Consider the following 16,057-nt stretch of genomic DNA (forward strand, 5'->3'; position numbering starts at 1 on the left):
AAGATGCAACTGTAAATACATGGTGAGCACTGAGAAATTCAGACTGTTAACAGTGGTGCGTTAATCCAAAACATTTGAGACCTACTTTCATTTCCCATGATTCCTTTGCATCTTAGTATGCATCCTTTAAACCAGTCATGCTGCTAGACTGGGTCTATTGACATTTTTGACCTAGCTACTGAGGGTAAATCAGCTCTCAGGGAGTATCTTTATCCAGAGCCTAATGCCCATTCACATTGTAATGCCAATGGATGCCCATTTGGACTACAATGTAATAGGCCATGGATGTGTTCACGCAACAGAATCAGGATACTTTTATTTTGCTCCACTTAAGGCATGTTTTTTTCTCTCAGTTCCCATGGAAAGCAACATCATTCATTTATGCAGGAGAATTTTAAATATGGGTTTGTAACAACTCTTTTCTATGACTGCATTTTATAGTTTTATATTTGTTCCTTTTAAATTGTTTCTTTATTTACTCTAAAGAAACCTGAGAAAATACAATGGCGAGATAAGATAATGGCAGGAAAAGAAGAAGAAAGGGTGGAATAAGAACTCTGGAACAATAACAGAAAAATTAGGAGTAAATAGTTCCTCCAGTGATTCGCTCTTCCTGGCTAAGCACTACAGACAAATATCTTTCTGTTCATAAAATTCATCTTAAGAAAATTCTGTTTCCCTTTAGTCCTGCACAGAGGTCCAGGAAGGCAGTAATAATATAGAGGATGAGCAATTATTTACTTCATCAGTTGGTCTGGGAAATGCTTTAAAGTTTTGCAATCAAAAGATAATGGTCTTGTGAAACTACTATCTGGTATTTGAATTTTCTTTGGAGACTGTTGCCACTGCATTAAATCATATGGAAGAAAACCTGATAATATACCTACCTTCCCCAGTAAATAAGTTCAGGAATCCAGTATTGAAGCTACAAAGATAGCTTGAACTTCATAAGAAACAATTGTGCAGAATGACTAGGTCTTGCCCATGAAGATGAAATATCTGTTTGGATAAAAATACATTTTGTTCAAATCTTAGATAATACAGGAAAATTATGATACACTACATCAGGACTTGTTAAGCAGATTGCATTTGCGTATGTGGCCACCTTTCACATTTAATTTTATTTACTCAAAAGGATTTAATTTCATTGCCCAGATCATTATCTAAGTCAGTCCAGCAGTAGTGACATGACTGGTACATTCCAACAAAAAAATTATGATGTTATGTATAAATATAAACCATTCTTACATGTTTTACTGTGGGAGCCTCTAGATGCACTGAATTTAATAGTTCTTTCTTCAGCCAGTCTTTCCACCGTCTCAAATACCTCTGCCTTTGTTAACAATTTCATTCAGTAATGCTCCAGTTCAGCAAATGAATTAAAATCATGCAGTAAAGTGCCTTATTGGATTATGCTGTAGGCATTATTACTGTCTACTGCAATGTATGGAATTGATTTTTTTCCTATAAATTGTTAGGTGAACTCTTTCTTGTTGTGGTCATATATATACACACACACACAGATTAAATACTGCAGAACTAAAAAGAACAGTTTTTATGTAATTATATTTGAAAGGAATTGTGATATATCATCTATATAAAACCATCTAATAAAAAATGCTGATACTCCGTCTGAAGATATGCCCAGTGCTCCTTTTACTTGTGTCAACCAGACTAAGAGCTTTAATTTTTTCAGTCTTTTATTTGCTCATTCAATTCAGAAATACGAAGTCTACAATTTAAGAAGTACAACATGTAGCAAATCAAAGTAATAAAAAAATCCAGCTTGTCCACTAAAAAGACATGATCACAGTCTGGTGTATGGGACATACATATCATGACACTCCATCAAAACTGACAGAAAGGCATTTTAGCTTAGTGCTGTACATCATGAGGGCCACAGAGCTGATAAGGGTATACAGTTCTTTAGCAAAAGCTCATATTCCAGAACTAAACATGAAAAGGCAATCCAAAAAGTCAAATGAAGTTACTTTTGAAACAGGAGTGAACTACACCACGGTAGGCTTAAGATAGTTAGTGTCACATGTATGTTACAGTCTACCTGTCAGATGACAAACTGCAAACATAAACCTTTTGCAAATACGTGATAGCACACTTTGTCTATATTATATAATATGAGCTTATAATAATTACCACACAGTTCTGATTCTCATTAACTTTACCTATCATACTGATTTTATCCCTTTATCAAGAGATTCACCTTGTCTGTAATTTCTTCTGTGTGCACAGGGACTATGGGGATGTACTGCTAAGCAATATATTTGCATGTACACACTTAGGACTTCTCTCTTCTTTTCCAATGCCCTGTATCTCAGATTAAGGTGCAGCCTTATCCTTCACATAGTAATGCCTACCTTTTATTTTTAAATTTAAGTGTCAATCAAATCCAATGCATCTCCTTCAGCATGTAACATTAAATAGGTTAAAAGCATTTACTATGTTCCTTTAAACCTTTTACAATGCTGAGAACACTCTGAAGCTTACCTGATGTCAGGTTTCAGCGCAGGACAGAAAACATTTTAGTTTATTCTTTGCATCTGATGCATTTAAGTAAGAACTTGAGTTAGGAGGCTTTCTAATACTACTTGTACTCTTTTCCTGAAATGAACAATCCCCTTTTAAAAGAGACTAGAATAAAAACGATTAAATAATGCAGATGGAAAATGACAACTGCAACTCTCAGTTTCTAAATTTATTGGAGATACAACAATATGACTTCGAAAGAACTACAACTTCACTTTGTTAAATGACACAAATGCCAGTACTTTAAGTGACTGGGACACCAAATATGATGAAAAACAAGAATTATCAAACAATGCACACCACATAGTGGTATACATAAAAATAAGGCTATATAGCAATATATATTGCTATATAGCAATAATAATAATAATAATAATTTAGTTTTCTTTTTAAAAGCTCAACTAATTTATTGTTGTTATTTATTGACTGAATATTGTCCACTCAAATTATTTTTAATGCCTTTATGTTTATGTGTTTCAGAATATATGGAGAAACTCTCTGAAAAGATTCTAGGAGGCTAGAGTAGTTGTTTTATTAACAATTCTACGTTGTCAGAGCACTTCTATAATTTTTCCTACGTCTGTGTTTTAAAGTAAATTGCAAAATATTGCAAGGTTCACAAAAGGACATCAAAGGGTGCCTCAGCCTTTTATAAAACATCAATCTGATTCAACACTTTAAAGTGAAATTTGTAATATAGTTAGAGACAAATTTATATTTTTAGCTTGAACATTAGAAAACACTGCTCCTAGGCTGGGATTTTGCTTTCAGAATACGGAATAACAGGTAGGGACCAGTCGCATTTTAGACTCCAACATACCAAGAACAATTCAGAAAAGGAATCAGTTTGAAGAAAAAAGGAGCAGGCAATTGCTTGTGGGCTGGGCAGTAATGTGGTGAAGAACAAGAAGCATGCTGCGTGGACCTGTTGATAAATTCATGTTGTTATCTAAAACTTTAAAGTCCTGGAGCGGAAGTCATTCAAGTTCAAATGTCTCTACTTGGTTTGCATGGATTTCTTACAATAGCTGAAAACCCATTCACACGGTTGCATAAATATTTGGGAATGTTACAAATTCACACGTTTGGACATTAATAATGAGTTCAGTGGCAAGATCACTGCTCTGTCCAACTATCACATAGAACAGCTGAGCAGGAAAATAGTATTTGCTAAATGTTACTATGAAGACCTTAGTGTGAAAAGGAAACTTGACATACAAAAATACTTTTTTTGTGTTGACTGAACATTTTTCATTGCATTCCTTCTTCATTAAGTGTCAAAGACAGGCTGTTTCATTACACCAATAAGGAAATCAGCTTATCTGGAGCTATCATGCTTGAGGATAGCAAGAGAACAGGTGATCCACTTGGGTCCAGAGACAGCCCTGGGCAGGAGGAAAAGTGGGGAGAGGGAAGGCAGGGCCAAGTTTGGAGATGAACCCTGCATAATCAGGATATAATGTCTGACACTGAGGCAATCGATGGTAGCAGTCAGTATAAGGATGTCAATGCCTTCCCTTTCTTGGAAACAGCAACTAACAGGGCTGTCCAGGACTCTGGAAGAGACAAAATGGGCATTGGACCCTGCCTGTTGTTTTAGGGCATTCTGTTGACTGGGGCAACAGAACACCTTCCTCATGCCCAGTGGGGTGCCATTTTGACTAAGAAATGAGAACCCTGCAGATACAAATGGCAGATATTAAACAAATGTGTTAGATAACAGAACCAGGTAACAGAAACATTCAAACAAAATTGTAGGTAATAATCCACTCTCACACAGGTCTGTTTCTAATGAGGTCTTGCAGGGGCTGATTTTTAGCCCTGTGCTATGCATCCTTTTTATGCACACAGGAATGTATAGATGTGTCTGTGTGTATAAATAGAGTAAACATGGCACTCGCTCTGTATAAATATTTACATACATATACACATGTATGTGAACAAATAACCTTTAAAAACCCCCAAAACTTTAAAACATCAGATGACCATAGGTAAGTGAAAGACAAATGGAAAGGGGAAGTGACAAAGAGACCAAATGATAGGCACAGCAGGATGGGGAAGAATAAGCACAGGCAAAGAATAAGATTTCTAATAGAGTCTTACATTGAAAAATGGAGAAAACATGCCAGAATAGAAGTGGAATCTTAATTATAAGAATCAGTTACTTTTGGAGATATATAATCAAAGCAGAAATAAACTGCCAGGATGGTGTTAGGCATAAGGAACTGAAACAAAGAAACTTACACTTAATAGTTTAATTTAACCATTAAGGCAGGTACACTTCATTCAGTGCTGGAGAGCCAGCTGATTCCCAAAAATAGTTTGGCTGCTTTTAGTATCTTGAGGCAATACTCTGCAGGTTAGTTGTGCTTTTCTACCAGTTTCAGGATTTTTTTTTTTTTCCTTGAGCCAATATCAAGCAGAAGAAGGCATCCTTTAAATCCAGTACGGTAAACCACAAGTGATCTTTTAACTGATTGGCAAGGTATAGGGATTTGCCACCACTGGATGTAGTTCTTCTTCCAATTTTGTTTATGGCCCTTAAACCTTGCACTAACCAATAGCTTTTTATCTAATTTCTTTAAAGGCAATATTGGAGTATTATATTCTGATTTACATACCCATATTGTAAAAAAATTGTCAGTAATCATTTTTATCCCCTTGCAATCTTCTAATCGCAGAGACATACCTGACATACACAAGGGCCAATTTTACCTTCGCATGCTCCATATTTCTGGCCTTGCCAGATACGTCAGAAGACGACATGCCTGGATAAACCTGTTCCAAAATCTCTGCTGTTACCAGTGTTTGTTTTCTACCTATTTTAAAGACAAATTCAACACTTTAATAAGTTGATGATCTCTCACTTTAAATTTTGTACCTCCTGCTCCAAATATTATTTCTGTCTCTAACTGCTTTAATAAATCTCTTCTCAATAATGGTCTAGGGTCTCCTAGCAAACAATGTGTACCCACTTGTTTTCCCAATTCATATTTAGAAGACTGCATGAAGAATGCTTTTTTGGTTTGGCCAGTAGCTCCTATTACAATCACAGTAATCTGTGGGAATCAGTTGCTGGTTTACACAGAGGCTCCCATATCTATCAAAAATTTAACCTCTTCACTTGTATTCCCCAGCTTTATTTTAACCAGTGGATCCTCTAGGGTAACTTCCCCAAGCTTATACACCAGCCACTACCGATTATCAAGAGCTTTTATCAGGGTTTTTCTGTTTGTCCACCACTTGGTGGGCCACTGATCCCCTTATGATCTAAGATCTTAATGATCTAAAATATATCGCAGCTGGCTTTTCTTTAAAGTGCAGCCACTCTGCCAGTCTCCCATCTTATGGGTTCTGTGTTCGGGCTCCCCAACCACAAATCCATTGCACTGCATAGGTGGATCTTTCCTTGTTGTCCCAGTCATAGAATCATAGAATCATAGAATAACCAGGTTGGAAGAGACCCACTGGATCATCGAGTCCAACCATTCCTATCAAACACTAAACCATGCCCCTCAGCACCTCGTCCACCCGTGCCTTAAACACCTTCAGGGAAGGTGACTCAACCACCTCCCTGGGCAGCCTGTTCCAGTGCCCAATCACCCTTTCCATGAAAAATTTTTTCCTAATCTCCAGCCTAAATCTCCCCTGGTGGAGCTTGAGGCCACTCCCTCTTGTCCTGTCCCCTGTCACTTGGGAGAAGAGGCCAGCACCCTCCTCTCTACAACCTCCTTTCAGGTAGTTGTAGAGAGCAATGAGGTCTCCCCTCAGCCTCCTCTTCTCAAGGCTAAACAACCCCAGCTCTCTCAGCCGCTCCTAGTAAGACCTGCTCTCCAGCCCCCTCACCAGCTTTGTTGCTCTTCTCTGGACTCACTCCAGAGCCTCAACATCCTTCTTTCAGGACAACTCAAATCCCAACCATATGTTACCCACAATTTCTTGTTACGCCACATGCATTATGTCAGGATGCAATAAACACCTATCAGTCATCCATATATAATCTGGACAAAATTCATCATTATTTCTACAACAAAACAAATACAAAGGGCAGTCCCACAGCAGGGACAAAGGGCAGGCCTGAAGACACAAGAAGGAGGGAGATAAGATAAAGACCATCAGAGGCAAAGAGAAGATGCAAAGAAACTGTGATATGCTTACAAGAGTGGGTATGCTAACAAGTTCCCAGAAAACAATGGACATGCAATACATAACTGTTTAACCAGTATTTCCTGGAACCCACACGAACATGTATGTTTAGCCTGTATAAAAGTCATGCAGCCAGTGGGGGAGTCATTAGTGGGACATATTAGGTGGACTAATGTGTGCCCCAGCATTTTTTATTAAAATAATCCCTGCTTAATAATCGAATTTGTATTGATAATTGAGTATGGATTTTCACAGCATTACCACAAAAATAACACACACAATACCACAATATTAATTTGAACAAATCAAACTGCCACATAGAAACCAAACATTCACTCAATTTTCCACATAACTCCAGTTTCTTTGGTTAATATCACCTGTTACAACCACGACCTCCTAATCAAACCACCAGAAACCAGACAGTCAAGCAGATCTACAGTTACTATCAAGATCTCCACAGAGAAACCAAATATCTACTTTTACAACCAAGACTCCAGACTCTTTGGTTAATATCACTCTTACAACCAAGACCTCCCAACCACACCAACAAAAAACAGAAACCAGATAATAGTTTATATTCCTGTTACAATCAAGACCTCCTGACATAAACCAAATAGTCTCCTCTTACAGCCAAGACTTCCTGACAGAAACCGAATATTCTCTTCTTACAACCAAGACCTAAGCAACTTCAATATATGCCTATAAGACACTAGCAGTCCAGCATACACTCACCCTGCATCATACAGTAGCGACTTATGAGGAGCCAAACCAAATGGACTGATCCCCAAACCAAGAAAAAAAAAAAAAAAATTTAAAGTGTACCTTTTTATCTGATGGTCTTTGTCTGTCCCCGCAGAAATTCAGTTGAGAAGAGGAGTCTTTCCAGAAACCAGTCTCCGGGGGGCAGAGAGGGTCCAAATCTGAAACAAAGAAACTTAGGCTTAACAGTTTAATTTAACCATTAAGGCAAGTACACTTTATTCAGCGCTGGAGAAGACTCAGGATTTGTCCTCAGAGTGCTTCTGCCAATCAGTGATTTCAGAGAACTTTATATACACAGAATTGTTTCCATATCCATATTTTCCCCGAAACGACAAGTGCACTTCATTCCTGGAACTTCATTGCATATCCAGGGGGAGATGAGATCAAACCCACCCCAAGTCGTTAAGGTGTGGCCATATCTGAGTGGTCAATCTCAACGACTCTAGCCAAGGAGATGAGGGTTATCATTATCTTACTTGTTAATCTTTTTTCTAACACATTACAGTTCATGTTCCATCCCGACATTTACAAATCACAATTTCAGAACTTAGGAAATCCTTGAATGTAGAAACAGGGGAACACTTAGTATCTGGAAAGTTATTTATTTTTCTGCTACCAGTGCAACTTCTGTGAAAGTACCAATTCTCATTTCTGTCATAACATTTCATGAAATATACAGAAAAACTACCAGGGGTTCAAAGGCAGACAAAAGGATGATTAAAGAACTGGCCAACATGACTTCCAGTGAAATTACAGGAGGTCAATAATTTTTTGTTTATCAGAGAGGTTGTTAAAGATTATTTAGCCCCCAGCTGCACATAACTGTGTTAAAGGAACTTGAAAAACAGACTCTACATGCTGCTGTAACAGAAAACAAAGATTGGCAACAATCCGAGAGAGACTTGTGTCTCTTGTGTCACTTGTATCTGCTTCAAAGTAGATACAAGTGACACAAGAGGCACAAGTGAAGAGACACAAGTGTTTAGCTGGAAGAGTAATTAACTGAGGCAATAACTAAAAATAATTGCTCTTAATTCACTGAGTGTAAGGAATGTCTGCTTTAAAGAAAGGTGAGCATCTTGGATGTATCTGCGCTGCTTCTGAAGAACAGCATTACTGGAGAAAGCTTCATCTCCTCCAGCTGGATTTACAGTGCCAGAGGGAAAAAGACATTCTTTGTAATGCTTTTATCACCTCATTAAGACCTGAGGTTTGATAGGATTCAAAATAACAGTGAACCTAGAAAAAGCATTGCCAAGAGATTTTTTAAATTGAATTTAATGAAGGGTGACCATTGAGTAGATGCACTTCTCTTTTTCAAAAAACATGTACACCACACATTATTCACATAAAAAGGGAACTTCCTACTTACTTATGATTTCTTTTCAGAGCAATTGTCTGCTTTCAAAGGTGCTCCCAGGATCCTGGAATCTTCCTAAAAATAGTTGCCAAGCAATTTTACCTGTGGCTTTCAGTCCAATTTAATTTTTAAAAAGATAACAGTTTTAAAAGATATTCTTATATAGCCACTCTATGTTCCAAGAGGAATTTTGAATTGGAACATCATAACATCTTGTAACATCAATGTGTGCAACATTCATAATTAGAGTAAGCTTGCAAAGCTTTTCTTTGTTACTAAATATGTAAACCAAGCCAATTTACTTTCTCAATTCCAAATGTCTGGTTGTGGAAGAACTAGACCCCAAGTGAGAATTCATCTAACATGCCTGCACCTGAGCAACGCCTGCACCTGAGCAAACCACTCAAAGTTCCCTTTAAAGTCATTGGAGAGAAACAGGCACTTTCAGGATGGGATTCATCTCATCCTAAAGTAGACATCTAAAACTGGTCAGATGACTCCTGCCTGTTGTTTCTCTCCAGTGACTATAAAACGGAGTCTAGGAGGAGCAGTTCAGGCATAGACATTGACATTATAGATGTCTAGAATGAGATAGTATTTAATGTGTTCCTTCTGATTATTCACACATAGCAGAAGAGAAACCAACTAAAGGGAATAGCATGTTGTTTGGGTTTTTGTTTATTAACATTATGATGCTCGTGTTGTTCAAATTTAAAAACTCCGAAAGTACTGGCAGTGTTAAATCCTGTTAAAAATCCTGGCAATTTAACTAGTACCACATTCCACGAATAATTATTTTAAAATCAATAGGGGCTTGATCCCATGACCCCCTCCCCTCAAACCATTGGCATATCTCTTGTTCAGTTTTAATGGTACTGCAGAAAGTTCCAGTGAGCACAGCTAAACACACTCCTACTTCATCTGTGCTTTGTAGGCAATTACAACTCTCATATATTACCAGAAATGTGCTGACTTGATACTCCAGACATCTCAGAAAAGCTTTTAAAACCCCTAATGCTCCTTAAAGTCAAGGCGGATGGTCTTTAGAGCATTTGCTAATACAGGGTCCATAGAACAAATCTAAAAAACTATGAAAGTCAGAGGTATGCAAGACTTCCTGGATCCTTTATAAAAACCCTCCATTTTTTAGACTACCCAGCAGTTTCTCGAGCTCTGCCAACGAAGGTAAAACCTGAAAGTTACAAGAATCACAACATCCTGGCTTCAGTCAACCACAACCTAACAGCACAGCACAGAAGAGAACCTAACTTCTTATAGCTGTCCTGCTTGTGAGTAGTATGCACATACACACAGACTCCACACTTCTCAGTGGCTCCAGGGCTGAGCATCTCCCACTGTACAAGCAGCACAATTGCACCAGAGCCCAGAGCAGGGGGGCTGGGAAGGGCGAAGCATCAAAGGCTCAGAGTGAAAGAAGACAGGCAGTGCTGGCATTCACATTTCACCATGGGAGTCATTTCATTCCCTGCAGGGAGGGGCTTTGCCAACAATGCTATTGAGGGATGAGTTATTAAAAAAAAGCCGTGGGAAGGAGAGAGATTTAATATCTGATTATTGTATTGGTTAAATGAATATGAAATAAACAGTATGAAATAACAGATGATCTTTAAAATTAAGGCCAAGATAACAACTGTTATTTTGAGTTCCCAGCTGAGATCCCTTCACACTCAAATGTCTACGGCCTACTAAATCACTCAAATCACACTGCAGAGAGTAATTCTGCACTCAGAGTGGGCAATCAGCCAAAACTGTGCCAATCAGCATGGAAGACCTCTCCACTTCCACCTCCTTGCTCAGAAGTCCTACAATCACCTTTCAGACTTCAGCAGTAACAACTGCCAAAATCCTGGAAGCCGAAGGGAACTTAAGAAGCAATGCTAATGTGGATATGTGAAGGTCTGGAACTACTCACTATCATTTATGGTGCCATTGATCTGTCCACAAGGTGCAGCGGTTTTTCCCTGTTCTGCAGATGGGTAATGGGTCATGGAGCTCTTCCAGTTCTGCCTGTGGCTGGACAATACAGTGATTCTCTCTTGCAGATTTTGTAATGGAAAAGGATGAATCAGGCCCTTGCAACGCAGGAGGAGGAACTCCACAGCATCAAGTTTTGTGGATCAGATTGAAGAAAGCCCTATTTAGACAAAGGTAAGTCAGTGTGAATAAAAACTGAGGAAAGACTTTGGCGTATTTTCTAATTTAAAAACAATCCCTCTTTCTAGTTATAATAGTGACCCTCAGTTTTCAAGCTGTGCTAGGAGGACAATAAGTACACTGTTTAGATGCCATAGGTGGTATAACTGAGGCATAGAAAGATTGTTCTACTGGCGGGCCAGGAAAAACATGCACATTTTGTGAGTGGTAATCCAGTATTTTATCTGCTATAGTAGGCCAGCTAACTTATTGAAGTAATAAAAATATATTCTGCATGGCTTTTTGGAAGTATGCTTATGATTACATCCAAGTACAGAGGAGTATACTTCCAAAAGAATTGACTGATTAGGGCTGTAACAATACAGAGACCTAGCAAAGCCATGTGATATACCTTCTCGTGATCCTTTATAAAACACTACCCATTGAGAAATTTTTAGCCATCAGTGCTTTAGCATCTGATACTGTTATAAAAATCATAAATTGAAGAAATTAAGCATGAAGGTCACACAAAATGTTTAAAACTACCTCTGATGCTGAAAACTGTCTTTGTGCTTTTAACTGACACTGTGTTCACCAAAGTCCTGACGAACTGATAACAATGATTTAGCTCATATAACACATAAAGGTCACAAATTAGAAATCCTGGCAGAAAAATCTTAGAAGTTAGACCCTCCGGTAGCAAATCCTTCATACTAGTCAAGTGCAATTTGCTTCCAGCTGTTAAGTAGAATACTCTTCACTCACCCCTCCCCCCTCAGCCTGTGAAGGGACAAAATCCCCAGGAAAGATCTAAAACACAATCAAAATCATTCTCATGAGTAAATGCTGAAATATTTTGAAATAAATTCCTTCAGTTTATGCAGTTCTTAAAGATGATGATGTTTTACTCCCGACTGAAAGAATATTCAAGAGTAGAAGTGATAGAATTCAGGGAATTTGGTATTCAAATGAGTGATGTCCTTTGAATGAAGTACACCTTAATGGTCTGCATCTGACATAGTTGATCTTGCTGCAGTGGGGACATATACTGAGAGATAAGTGTGCAGGTAATTTCTTCCTAAACCACAGAATCCCTAGGTTGGAAAAGACCCACAGCATCATCAAATCCAACAATTCCCATCAATCACCAAGCCATGCCCCTGAGCACCTCATCCATCAGTCTTTTAAATACCTCCACCACCTCCCTGGGCAGCCTGTTCCAGTGCCCAATGACCCTTTCTGTGAAGAATTTTTTTCTGATGTCAAGCCTGAACCTCCCCTGGTAGAGCTTGAGGCCATATCCTCTTGTCCTGTCCCCTGTCACTTGGGAGAAGAGGCCAGCTACCTCCTCTCTACAACCTCCTTTCAGGTAGTTGTAGAGAGCAATAAAGTCTCCCCTCAGCCTCCTCTTCTCCAGGCTAAACAACCCCAGCTCTCTCAGCCGTTCCTCATTAGGCTTGTTCTCCAGCCCCCTCACCAGCTTTGTGGCTCTTCTCTGGACATGCTCCAGAACCTCAATATCCTTCTTGTGGTGAGGAGCCCAGAAGTGAACACAGTATTCGAGGAGCGGTCTCACCATTGACAAGTACAGAGGGTCACGCCGTTTCTGATACAAGCCAAGATGCCATTGGCCTTCTTGGCCACCTGGGCACACTCTGGGCTCACGTTCAGTCGCTGACAACCAACACCCCCAGGTCCTTCTCCAGGCAGCTTTCTAGCCACTCTCTCCCAGTCTGTAGCACTGCACAGGGTTGTTGTGCCCCAAGTGCAGGACCCGGCATTTGGCCTTGTTAAACCTCATGCCATTGGTCTCTGCCCAGTGGTCCAGCCTGTTCAGATCCCTTTGCAGAGCCTCCAGACCCTCCATCAGATCCACGCCTCTACCCAGCTTACTGTCATCCACAAACTTGCTAAGGGTGCACTCAATGCCTTCATCCAAGTCATTGATAAAGACACTGAACAGGGCTGGACCCAGCACTGAGCCCTGGGGAACCCCACTTGTAACTGGCCTCCAGCTGGAGTTAACTCCATTTACCACCACTCTCTGGGCCCGGCCATCTAACCAGTTTTCAACCCAGGACAGTGTGCGCCTGTCCAGGCCAGAGGCTGACACAGAATGCTGTGAGAAACTGTGTCAAGGGCTTTACTGAAGTCCAAGAAGACCACATCCACAGCCTTTCCCTCATCCAGTAGACAAGTCACTTAGTCATAGAAGCAGATCAGGTTAGTTTGGCAAGACCTGCCTTTTGTGAACCCATGTTGACTGGGCCTGATCACCTGGTTCTCTTGCGTGTGCTTCATGGTAGAACCAGTAAAAGATGAAATCCTAGTGGAAGTCTATGGCAGAATTGCATCAAATTCAATGGCCCCTTCATTTTATATCAGGAGCCCATGAGATGCAAATACCTTAAAAAAACATAAAATGCTGTCATGCATTATTTCTCATAAAAAGTTCCCTGGCAGTTCCCATGTCATATCACTTAAACAGAATCATAAAAACTTGAAATCATGTCTCTTGCCCATCAATTTATTATCATCTACAATGAAGATACTTCATTATTAGAATTAGATTACTATAAATAACTTTTGCTTTTGTTCTGTTCACCTGGTGGATCTTTTGAAATACATTATATGGGAAATATCACCTCAGAGATATGGCATACGTAGGCCTGAACAGTTCTGTTTACTACATCATTAAAATGTCACTATATTTTTCAAGTGCTGGAGAAAGCTCCAGTGGAAGAATGCATGCAGAATTCTTCCCATTAAGCAACTGCTCTTAAGAGCAAGATTTACATTAAGATTTAAATTAGCAAGTGACATGAATTGAAAGAAAAACTGTAATAGCAATTTTGTGACAAAGTAATAGTTGATCATTGTTGTTTCACACTGTGAATGACTAGAAGCAAATCAGATTTGTCTGCTGAATGCATGAAACAATATGGTTACTACAGATCACACTCAAATGCAGCACCTGCTTCTGTAAAACTTGTATCTGCACTGAGCTCTTACAGCTAAGTAGTGCATATAAAGCCAAAAAAACCCAAAAACTCAACTAAGTATTTATATGGATTATTCTATTTTCCAGCAATTTAAATAGATAAACTATAAATTGTGGAATCATTAAGCAGTAATGCATAATCTGACTACTGACCTTCTCATATGGTATGTTTTGAATGCCTTGTCCTGTTGATGTAAGCTTAACTAATATTTTGGGATAAAAATGTTGTGCTAGAGTTAAGTTGTTCTCCCCTTCCCTTTGACTGGCACTGTAGCCAACAATTATAAAGTATACTCTGGCAGTTTTCTTCTCACAGTGTTTGGTTTCTAGTACAAAAGATTAAAGTGAGATTTTGGTCTAGATTTAACCAAAAGCCACAAAACATCCATTCCTATGATATTTTGGCTTTTGAAAGGAAATATGAATTTAAGAAGCTAGTGAGCATAAACTGAAGTGACCATGTCCAGGAAATCATATTTTACAAAATATCCTGTGGCCCAAACTCTGCTGAGATCATTGGAGCTGGGCTAGAAAACATCTTCTATCCATTTACCTTCTGTACACTATGCTGCCCACAATATGGTTTTAGTTTTGCTTATAATACTGCAAAGATGCCTGGTTAAAGCAAAATATTATATTGACTTGAATCCAGTAGTCGGCATGATTTCCCAGCCTTCACAGTAGTTTTAATAAAAATATTTGCAATGTCAAAACCTAGGTTCAGAAAAGTTTTGCTTCATTTTAGTTTAAAATCAATTCCAGGTATGAAATTACTTTACTATGCAGCACAGAAGTGTCTCTTCAGTTATCTTGAAAAAATGACTGACAATGAGCAGTGTAGAATGAAAACTTTCAGCATTTTTTCATTCACTGACTTTAGATTTGCTTCTTCCTTTCTTTTCCTTGTCACACTATTATGTTTAAAAACAAGAGGCTTGTAGAGTTACACTGTCACCATGCAGATATGGTGCTAACAGTCATGAAGCTGCTCTTCCAGCAAATTCCACTATCCCATGTTGCTAGCCATTTTAATGCAAGAAAGTAATTCTCCCGTTAGGAAATTAAATACAAATATGTGAACAAACAGAGGTAAGAAAGCAGTAACTTGAAGCTTCTACTCCATTAAACTTATATACCTTATGACAAAAAGCTTGGTTTTATGCCCAGCTACATAAGCTTTTACATACTGCGCAATGTATACTGCAACACAGGCACAAATAAGATGAATTAATGATGGTAGTCACAAAAAGCAATAAGAAAGTTATAAGGCAGCAGCACTAAAAAACATCCCCTAAGAAAATAGTATGATTCTTACCTATTCATTAGTTCTTGAAAAGTTTCACTTGACAAAGGAAATAAAGGCATTTATGACTGACTTCAAGTAATCCAAAGACACAAATCCACTCTGACATCAATTGCTCTGAAGGCTTTTTCAATGTCCTGATAGGCTGAACACAGCTGTAATGAATACAATTTATAGTATTTTGTTCAGAAAAATCAAGTTCATGAAGATTTTAAAACAATAATGCATATTTTACAAGACCTTTTCAAACGCTCTTCTCTGTGAACTGATCAAATAGGTTACCCTGGCATGCTCTGACCGTCAGATGTTTAATTAATAAGCTCACTACAAAACAGTATTCCCAATCACACACTCTCAAATGACAAGTCAGACAAGTTTCTCAAATAATAACTCTGCCTCAAAATTCAGAACTAAAAATACATGGTGGATCAGCCTGCTTGATAACATCTGCTTTGACATAACTTTAAAATCATTCATTGCAAAACCTAGTACCAAGGTTCCTTTTTTTAAAAAGGGTCATTAGCACAACAAATACTGGAAAACGTTAGAAGACACACAAGAGTTAACATACCTGTTGTATAAACACATCCCACATTTATTTGGTTATTTTTTTAATTCATGGGCTATTGCAAAGGGGTATGTGGATGTGGTTTTGCTTATGGGACTTGTAAAATGCCTGAAAGTTAGCTTGCTGCAGATTTTGATAAAGCTCATGAAACAATAGGAAGACTGGTTTGTTTTTCCTGAAATGTTAGCTCACACTGGGTTGTAGAATACTGCAAGTATC

At 38.6% G+C, this 16,057-nt stretch overlaps 1 protein-coding gene across 4 annotated transcripts in view; it reads left to right on the plus strand.

Moving 5' to 3' along the window:
• LOC138724325 (patatin-like phospholipase domain-containing protein 2) overlaps positions 1–16,057 on the plus strand; it is a 520,777-nt gene that overhangs the window by 373,442 nt on the left and 131,278 nt on the right. For 3 of the 4 annotated variants that reach the window (XM_069864292.1, XM_069864309.1, XM_069864318.1), the window contains exon 1: positions 4,035–4,038. The exons of the other annotated variant lie outside the window; for it this stretch is intronic. The gene's annotated coding sequence lies outside the window, so the exon portion shown is untranslated. Of the gene's footprint in view, positions 1–4,034; positions 4,039–16,057 lie in introns of those variants that run through there. 4 annotated transcript variants of the gene reach the window in all.

Source organism: Phaenicophaeus curvirostris, chromosome 1, assembly GCF_032191515.1.
Source record: "Phaenicophaeus curvirostris isolate KB17595 chromosome 1, BPBGC_Pcur_1.0, whole genome shotgun sequence".
In the NCBI taxonomy this organism is placed as follows: Eukaryota; Metazoa; Chordata; class Aves; order Cuculiformes; family Cuculidae; genus Phaenicophaeus; species Phaenicophaeus curvirostris.